At 44.7% G+C, this 8,600-nt stretch overlaps 1 long non-coding RNA gene across 12 annotated transcripts; it reads right to left on the bottom strand.

The window, feature by feature from the left end:
• Positions 1–1,239: 1,239 nt before the first annotated feature.
• Positions 1,240–8,019, bottom strand: LOC119329467. Of its 12 annotated transcripts, none has more exons than XR_005159568.1 (11): positions 7,173–8,019; positions 6,242–6,344; positions 5,895–5,983; positions 5,011–5,299; positions 4,808–4,885; positions 3,978–4,060; positions 2,483–3,858; positions 2,119–2,278; positions 1,932–1,971; positions 1,653–1,847; positions 1,240–1,397 (listed from the first exon to the last, which is right to left on the bottom strand). It is a non-coding gene; the product is annotated as an uncharacterized LOC119329467 (long non-coding RNA). The 12 variants fall into 12 exon arrangements; XR_005159573.1 differs by having other exon boundaries at positions 1,658–1,847; XR_005159574.1 differs by lacking the exon at positions 1,240–1,397 and adding an exon at positions 1,398–1,505.
• Between the last annotated feature and the right edge of the window lie 581 nt (positions 8,020–8,600).

Raw genomic sequence — 8,600 nt, 5'->3', positions numbered from 1 at the left:
TCCTTGAAATGCCTTGGTTGGCCTTCCCGGCAAGCTCCCCTTGTCGGGGCCTTGTCTCCTTGACTTGAATACTTTGTTCTTGGATGGCTCCAGAGGAACCACGGAGGACCTTGGTGGTCACCCGGCAAGCCTTGCCGCGGGGCGCTGCAACTGCCCGTGCACAAGTTCGGGATATTAGGGTACCCCTACTCTAGTACACCGACATTTGTAGACTTTATTCATCATGACGATTTGATAGAGTATGAACAATGGTTATCTACGAGGGAGGTTCCAGGAAGACTGCAAGATGATAGGCATCAACCATTTTGAGTTCGTTTTAGCGAGACCATTATGCGTCGCCTTGTAACATTATTAAGTTAGTTTCGGTGCATATAGTGCAGTGTAACATTATCAAGTCAGTTTGTTTCTGTAATTATACGTCACCTTGTCCATATGTGTTACCCCAACCATCAATATTTTGCATGATGCACTAGGTAATTCGTGTTCAGAAATTTCATTGTGTATCTGCTTAGTTGGCTGGTATTACCTGACAGGCTTCGGGCACATTCTTATAGAATCTTAATTGTCAGGGAAAAAAAACCTATGACCTTACTGAGTACAATTTTGTTATAGGGCTAGTACACTGGAAATCAGGGGCAGAGCTCAGCCACCAGCTCCATCTACTCGCACGAACAACAAATTTTACACAGACATGTGCAACTGTATTTGCTTTCGTATCAATAATTCGAAAGATAATACTAATCTCCTTGACTTCACCGAGAATTGCAGTATATGATGCTGGTAAAAATCGTCTCGTCAGTTCTTTAACACAATTACGAGTCAGGTTGCAAAACAATTATCTAAAACTTACCTTCTCTCACAATCCACGCCTTAAATTTACCTCGCACATGCCTGGCGAGCAGGACAGATTTCTCCGCTCCATGTTGTAATTTTACCTTGCAAGCGTTTTGTTTTTATGGTGGATGTGCCGCCCACTCTATTGTAATTTTACCTCACACAGCTTTTGTTTCTTACGGGAGTTGTGGTGTGGTGGTGTGTGTCTAGCTCCTACGGGGTGGCTGGGGTGAGGAATAACTATTCCTGACCCAGGATGGCAAATAGCGCGACCATGTCGGTATATGTGTGGTATTATGTTGTGATATTATGATGTATATATATATTGTGATATTATGTTGAAAGGTGTCATATGTGTGGTTTCCGACCATGTCGGTATACATGTTCATCTCTTCCTATATTTTTCTCATCTCATTTGTTTCCCACCACCTTAACCATCATCTCCTTGCAAGAAGACAATGTAGCATCTTTCTGCCAGCCCTCCTCTCCTCTACTTTCATTCTGTTCATTCTCGTTGCTCTAGCACTTCATATCTGATTTATAAATGAAACGGTTTTCACCCCCTACAAGAGATGATGACATATTAAATTTCCTATTTACAAGTTGCATTCAGTGCAATGATAATGGTTGTCTCTCATTCTTTGACAGCAACAAATATAAAGTTTTTGCGCCTGCAAGAAACATAAGATCATCAAACTGCTGTAAACCTCACTCACAGATTTCGGTGCTCATATGCAGAATTACACATGTTGCACAAATGAGGAAATTAATGCAAAAAATTCTCTAACAACCGCGTCGAAATCAGGGGGTAATTGGACCTCACTGGTCTGTTGGCGTCAATTGATTTGAGAACCGAAGTGTTAGAGGCCCTCGCAGAGATAATGGGAGCGGGCGCGAGGCCAACTTTCTTCATCTCAGCGAACTGGTGCGGGAACGCGTGCGCCTCCATCGCCTACAGCGAGCTCAACTCGTCGTTGGCCCCGTCAGCAAACAGGAACGCGAATGCTCTGTTCCTGCACGTACAACAATTTTAGAGCAATCCATCAGTCCACCTGAAACCCGTTGAGCTCATCAAAGGCCGTCAGACAGGAGCTCACCTGAAGTCAGTGTTCTTGCGCCTGCATTCAGTTATTGCGCCTGCAAGAAACATAAGATCATCAAACTACTTTAAACCTCGCTCACAGAATTCGGTGCTCATACGCAGAATTGCACATGTTGCACAAATGAGGAAATTAATGCAAAAAATTCTCTAACAACCGCATACAGATCAGGGGGTAATTGGACCTCACTGGTCTGTTGGCATCAATTGATTTGAGCACCGAACTGTCAGACGCCCTCGCAGATATAATGGCAGAGGGCGTGAGGCCAACTTTCTTCTTCATCTTGGCAAACTGGTGTGGGAACGTGTGCGCCTCCACCGCCTACAGCGAGCTCAGCTCTGCTCCTGCACGTACAACAATTTTAGAGCAATCCGTCAATCCACCTGCGTCAGACAGGAGCTCACCTGAAGTCAGTGTTCTTGCATTGTGTGCATTCATAAACCAGATTGAAATATTCCCTTTTAGCAATATACAACTGTAGCCATGCCCATCGTTGAAATATTATACTGTTGCCTAATTGTTCATACTTGCTATACAGGAGGGTTTACCTTGTGGTGGCCTCGCGCTCGCCTTCCGAGACAGAAATCTTGTCAGCAAACTCGACATGTGTAACAGTCGCCTGCAACCACGCTCGCCTTGTCGGAGCATCTGCTCTTCGCTGCTCAAGATCGCGTCCACCTAGAGGGTCTAGTTGCTAGCCGCGTTCCCTTAAATGGAGCCTTGCCTTCACATTCTTCATGAATGACAGAGTGGTTGCAGCGAAGTGGCACTTGTAGAGGAACAAACGGCATGCGCCAGCAAAACACGAGAGCTTTGTTAAATACATAATTACCAAAAAATCCAACATAAAGGATGTTTCGTTGCAATCAGGGGGGTCTAGTGGTGAACCTTCCCTGATGCACTACTTTCCCATGGTTTTAAAATTTTATAAACAATGTAAACTTTTTAAAGAAACTCACCTCCCTTTAATATTAAGTAAGGAAATAAAGGAAAAGAGGTTGTACGTTGCAACAGGGGACAAATATATATATTTTTTGGGGTTCAAAAACAACTTATGTATGGCATGTTTATTGATTTGCCAGAAATTGTAGAATAATGAAGCCTAAATAACAAAATATATTTATCGGTAAGTTATTGTATATGCCTAAACAACTTATATATTTTGTAGAATAATAACAAAATATAAGCCTAAACAACTTATATATTTTGTGGTAATCTGAGTAACCAAAGTAATAAATATATTTTGTAGAATAATGAAGCCTAAATAACAAAACAGGGGACATATATATATTTTGCGGTTCATTACCAAATTATATATTTCATGTTTAGTACTTTGACAGAAATTGCAGAATAATGAAGCCTAAATAACAATGCATCGGGAGAAATAAAATCATTTTTATGTTGTAAAAGAACTCTGAGCCAACATTTCAAGTTATTTAGATGTTGAGCTTAGTGATGACGCGTCGTTGTGCATAGTACTATGTTATATTACATGGTAACAAACAGCCCCAGGACCATGAACGATCAATATAGATATTTATGTTACCTTCTAAAAGCAAGGCCCTCGAGTTTCTTCGGAGCGGACTGTTTTTTAAAACCAAACCAGCACTCAGGTAGATAGAAACCATGCTATATGCAGACCACCCTAGAACTACATCCTTCTCTTGCATTTCTTCTGAAACTTCTCCAACAACATCTATCTTGTTCAATGCCGCATGGCTGGTCATTAGAAGGCAACATGTGAGGTTATCCGGCTTAATATTCTTCACCTTCATCTCCTCAAAAAGGCTAGGACCTTCTGATGCTGGCCTAACTTCATTCAAAGGGACATCAAACTGTTGATGAGGTAGAGTACTGGCTGAGATGCCAAGTTCGTCCATCTTGCGATAAAGGTCTGGAAACTATCGGTGTAAACCACCAATAACTGCAGTGTTATGTATTGACAGATTTGATGAGCACCTTCGAAGAACACTTTAGGAGTGGAGATTACTCAAGTAACAATGATTTAGTAAAACTGGAAGGTTATCATCAGCATGTCCTGACCTGGTGTTAGTTTTGGAAGTTTCTGTAAATATTGAAAGATATAACAGACATGAAGCAACATCAGGTAATCCCGTAATAGCAACCTGCCATTATAGAAGTTGCATCAGAACAAATACCTAGAATCAAGTAATCCCGTAACAGGTCTCACAAAGAGCAAGGATCAAGTGAATCACCACTAATATGAACTACGAACTATACCTAGAATATCCTGTCCGTCTCCCATGTTAGGATTAGATGGGTCAAGCTGAACTTGAAGTTTGCATGACAAACAAAGTAAAACCTCAGTTCAGTTTCTGGTTTTCAAGTGTTTATGAATTTACTTGTTTTGAGCTCACTTCAACTTTTGGATGATATTTTTCTGACGAGTAATGCTATCAAAGTTTTAAACAGCCATCCTGGATGCTATACGTACGACACTCCCAGATGCGATTGCAGATGCTATACGTACCCTTGGATCTGGATGATATGCATCTGTCAATCGCTGGATCACTTCAGCTCTCTGAGATGTGCGGCTTAAATCAGGATTGTAAAAAAATTGTATGTCTAACTGTTGTATGCACAGCAAAATCGTTTTTTGACCAAATTAACTGATTATAAATGAACGCTATGGAAAAAGTACACAAAGTTCCACTGGCAAGATTTTCTTTTTCACGGGTTCGAGGTGAGCTTAGAAGAAGTTCACAGTCCAAAACCAGTACTCTGGCTGAATATGTCGGCGCAATGCTCATGTAAAAGCTACTCTAACGGAACTGAATCATAAAAGTCGAGCTACGGGTGTGCATCTAGCTCTCTTACCTCGGACCATCAAAAAGAAAAGCGAAGTAGCTAACCTCGGAGACCGCCCACTCCCACATCGTCTCCGCGTGCTCCTGGTGCTCCATGGCTGCGTTCGGCGTCGTCAGATCCTCCTGCGCACAGGTAGTTCCACCGGGAAGTCTACATCTCAGTCCAGAGCCGTCAAGTTCTTGGGTTACCAATCGAGGGATAAAAAACAGCAGAGGAGATGGTGGATCGTTGGAGAGGAGATGGGTACCCTGTGGAGAAGATTCACCTTGAGGAGATGGGGGATCAATGGAGAAGAGAGGCGTCGGGATGCACATCCATCCTTGGTCGTGTTCGTCGAGGTCGGACGGACAGGGCCGCACGGGCCTTTGTAGAGGGGGAGGGTAGAGGGTTGGCGGATGGGGAAGGGAAGTACCAGGGATGTGGTGCTGACTCGTTGGTCTCAGATCACCGCCGGTCGCCGGTATCCGAGGCGCCGCCGCCGGCGGTGTCCTGGTGATCTGCGATAGTCATGTCCCGGTGATCCGCGACGTAATTATCTATAATCACAAAGTAACTGTTCAGCCCCATCTCTCAAAACTACCTTTGTATGCATATTTCCAAGTTTTATAAGAAACTTGAGTATCATCAGGGGATGTTGCATCGTGTTGTAACATTGTTACTGCAGTAAAAAGTAAAATAAAGCACAAACCTATAAGCTAGGGACTTTGTGAAAACAAAAGTCATTTCTAGCATGAATAAAATAAAAAATGTAGTAATAAACTTTGTTATAATATGGCTTCATATTCTGAACAGTGCAGGCAAAGGTTTTTGGTTAAATATTCTGAAAATCTGCATCTGTTGTATATAGATGTTGCGTGAGAATATCCAAACATAGTACATATATATGCAATTAACTATTATAGCACATAATAGAATGAATACAACGAACTGGAAAACATCAATGGGTGCTTCTACCTAAACCAAAAGGCGGTTCAATCTTCCTTCTGCAAAGGACAACCTTATTACAACAAATTTAAGAGGGAAAGAAATATAGGCAATCACTACCTACATAACACATCACAAAAGCCATATGCTTAATTACACCAGGAGCTCGATCGCACAAAGTTTCACAGCTCAAACTTCTACACTCACCGGTCCATCCATCATCCATGGCGGATCCACCACATGCTTGGCTTAAAGTTTGGATGGTTTGCCACCTTCATCTCACACGACATGTCACACTGCATCCATGAATCAATCCAGTTAATGTTCCAGGACAGGAAAAAATTCAGAGTAAATCCATCGCTGCATGCATGGGTCAATGAGAGATGGTCGATCAATTGTTCAATCAGATGGATTACAAGTGAGAAGCAGTTGACTCAGATGGCACACGATGCATAGCTCGACCTTTGGACGTCTAATGGTCTCATAACATAAAGGTGGGATGATTCCGTAACTATACTGAAGGTTTGTGCGATTAAGACCACTGAAATATATACCTGATTGTGAGTATTTCTTCACGCCTTTGCTGGCGTTCCTCGGTGATGCCCAACAAATATCTGAGTAGACTGAAAACAGCAAAGTCTGTTTGTTGTTGCTTGCCTGAAATCAGCAAACTCATGTACATATAATACTGAATTTGACACTGCTTTGTAGTGCTTCCAACTACTGATAGATATATAGAGTTCACCGAGTAGTACATGGTTATGAGTAAGATGATAGTTTAAGGATCGAGGATCAAGTACTCTTATCTCATTGATCACTAATAGTTGTAAGTTTCAGAATGTGCATTGTGCACAAATACTGACAGTACAGAGTTCATCGAGAAGTCAAAGGTTATCTGTAAGAAAATATCTTTGCAATCAAGGGCGAAATACTCTGAATAGGCGTTCATACAATATCTGGCAAGAATTCAGGACCTATCTTATAACCTATAAAGGGGGCAAACCTTTCAAAATGATTGTAGGAAATATGTATCATCCAACTTTGTTTCAAGCACAATACCAATTAAAAACCTCACGTTGCTGTCACAAAAATATATAGAACAGTCTTTACAATTATGCCAAGAAAATTCAGTATGGATGTATGTTAACCTGGAGCTGTCGTAAGGTTCAGTCTTGACCTCATGAACAAATTCGATCTCAAATTGACTTGAGTCGCATGATTTATGGATGAAAAAAAATTCAAAAACAGTGGCATAGAAATATATCAAAATAAGAGATATTTTATCTTCCATGCGCTGCTGTGAAGAAACCAATCAAATATGAACATGTTATTCGATATGGGATATAAAGAACACAATATGGAGCGTAGCTTGCTTTCTGTTTGAATTTTTGTCTGCTATCCTCAAGTTCAGATGCTATGATCTAGATGCATCTATGGAAGTAGCTTATAATGATGTATTTCCCTTCTGGATATGCTAAGTTTTACCTGTCAATGTTCAGTACCAGCAGCAATTCGTAGCATTCCATTGGGGGTGCAGATACTCCAGTGCCTAGCTAGAGAGCAATTGCATTGGCCTTCTTCTTCACCGGATTGATTCTTTCCAAATCAGACACGGGTCTCGCGCGCAAGCACAACGCCGTTCACCAAGCCCCCGCCGGAGCCCCACCGGCCGGCGTCCTCCTGCGCCTCCTCGACCCCGCCTCCTCGCGCCCGCGCGCCGCCGCCTTGGCCTCGCCTCACCGGCGACAAGCCCCCGCCGGAGCTCCCCGAGCTCGCTCGCCTCCTCGCCGGAAGCCGCCGCCGCTGGGAATGGATTCGCCAATGCCAGCCGCGACACCGCGGCGGTGGCGGTGCAGGCGGCGGCGTCATGGTGATCCACGACGGCGGCGATGGTCGCCGGCGTCTCCCTGGTTCGGCGGCGGCGGCTGCATCCCGGGAGAGGAGGAGCAGCGACTTGGGATCTCGTCCGCGTCTTCCCTGCTAGGTCCGCGGCGGCGGAGGGAGAGTTGGGTGAGTGGAGGGGCGGATCTGGCCGCCGGCTGATTCCTTGGGTACGGGTGCGGGGAGAGGGCGGCGATGGTTTGGTGGCACCCGCGGAGGAGTGGGGTGGATTGGAGGCCGACGGGGTTGGGGAGAGGATGAAGGTGGGCGGCTGCGGTGGCGGCGGCCGGAGGCAGGGCCAGTCGACGAACACCCATGCGGCGGCGGCGTCGACGGCGGCGTGAGGAACCCTAGCATGCGAGGGGCTAGGGGACAGGAGTGCCTCGTCCCTGCGTTTTTCTTTTCGACGGGAGATCGAGATGAGCGATGTTTCCTGAGGGCTGGTTTTTTTTCTGCAGTGCGTGTGTGGGGTGGGGAGGAGGGTGGGAGGTGACGAAAAAACCCAGCGCTTGTGTGGGGTGGGGAGGAGGGTGGGATGTGATGAAAAAAAACCAGTAAAAATAAACCGCGCAGACTATTCACCAACTGCTTCATTAGGAGTAGAGATAGCACACCAAATCCTTCTTTCTCTTTTTACTTTTTTCTCCTTTATTTTCGCCAAGAAGACTGTCAGACCTTGGAAACCGCCAACCGAATCTAACTTCACATGGAAACAACTCTCTTGCCAGGACGAGGCTTGCCTGCTTCCTCGGCGTGCTCCCATCCATACTCCCCCCAATTTATTCTTCATCCAACGGCCGAACCAAGTCTCCTTCCCCACGTCCCCTTTTTCAGCCAAAATAAAACATAAAATCACCTGTATTCTCTATCTTCCCTCGAATACCCGAACAACCATCATATTTTCTTCTCCGAGAGCACAGGGGAGCCGTGCGAGCCTGCGAGGTAACCCATGCAAGCACGGCCACGTATTTGACGACTCGGTGTGAACAGCGACGTGGCTGGCACAACGGCGGCAAGGTTAGCCCTCGCTCG

Source organism: Triticum dicoccoides, chromosome 1B (assembly GCF_002162155.2).
Source record: "Triticum dicoccoides isolate Atlit2015 ecotype Zavitan chromosome 1B, WEW_v2.0, whole genome shotgun sequence".
Taxonomy (NCBI): Eukaryota; Viridiplantae; Streptophyta; class Magnoliopsida; order Poales; family Poaceae; genus Triticum; species Triticum dicoccoides.
This window is presented reverse-complemented; position numbering and strand designations above follow the sequence as displayed.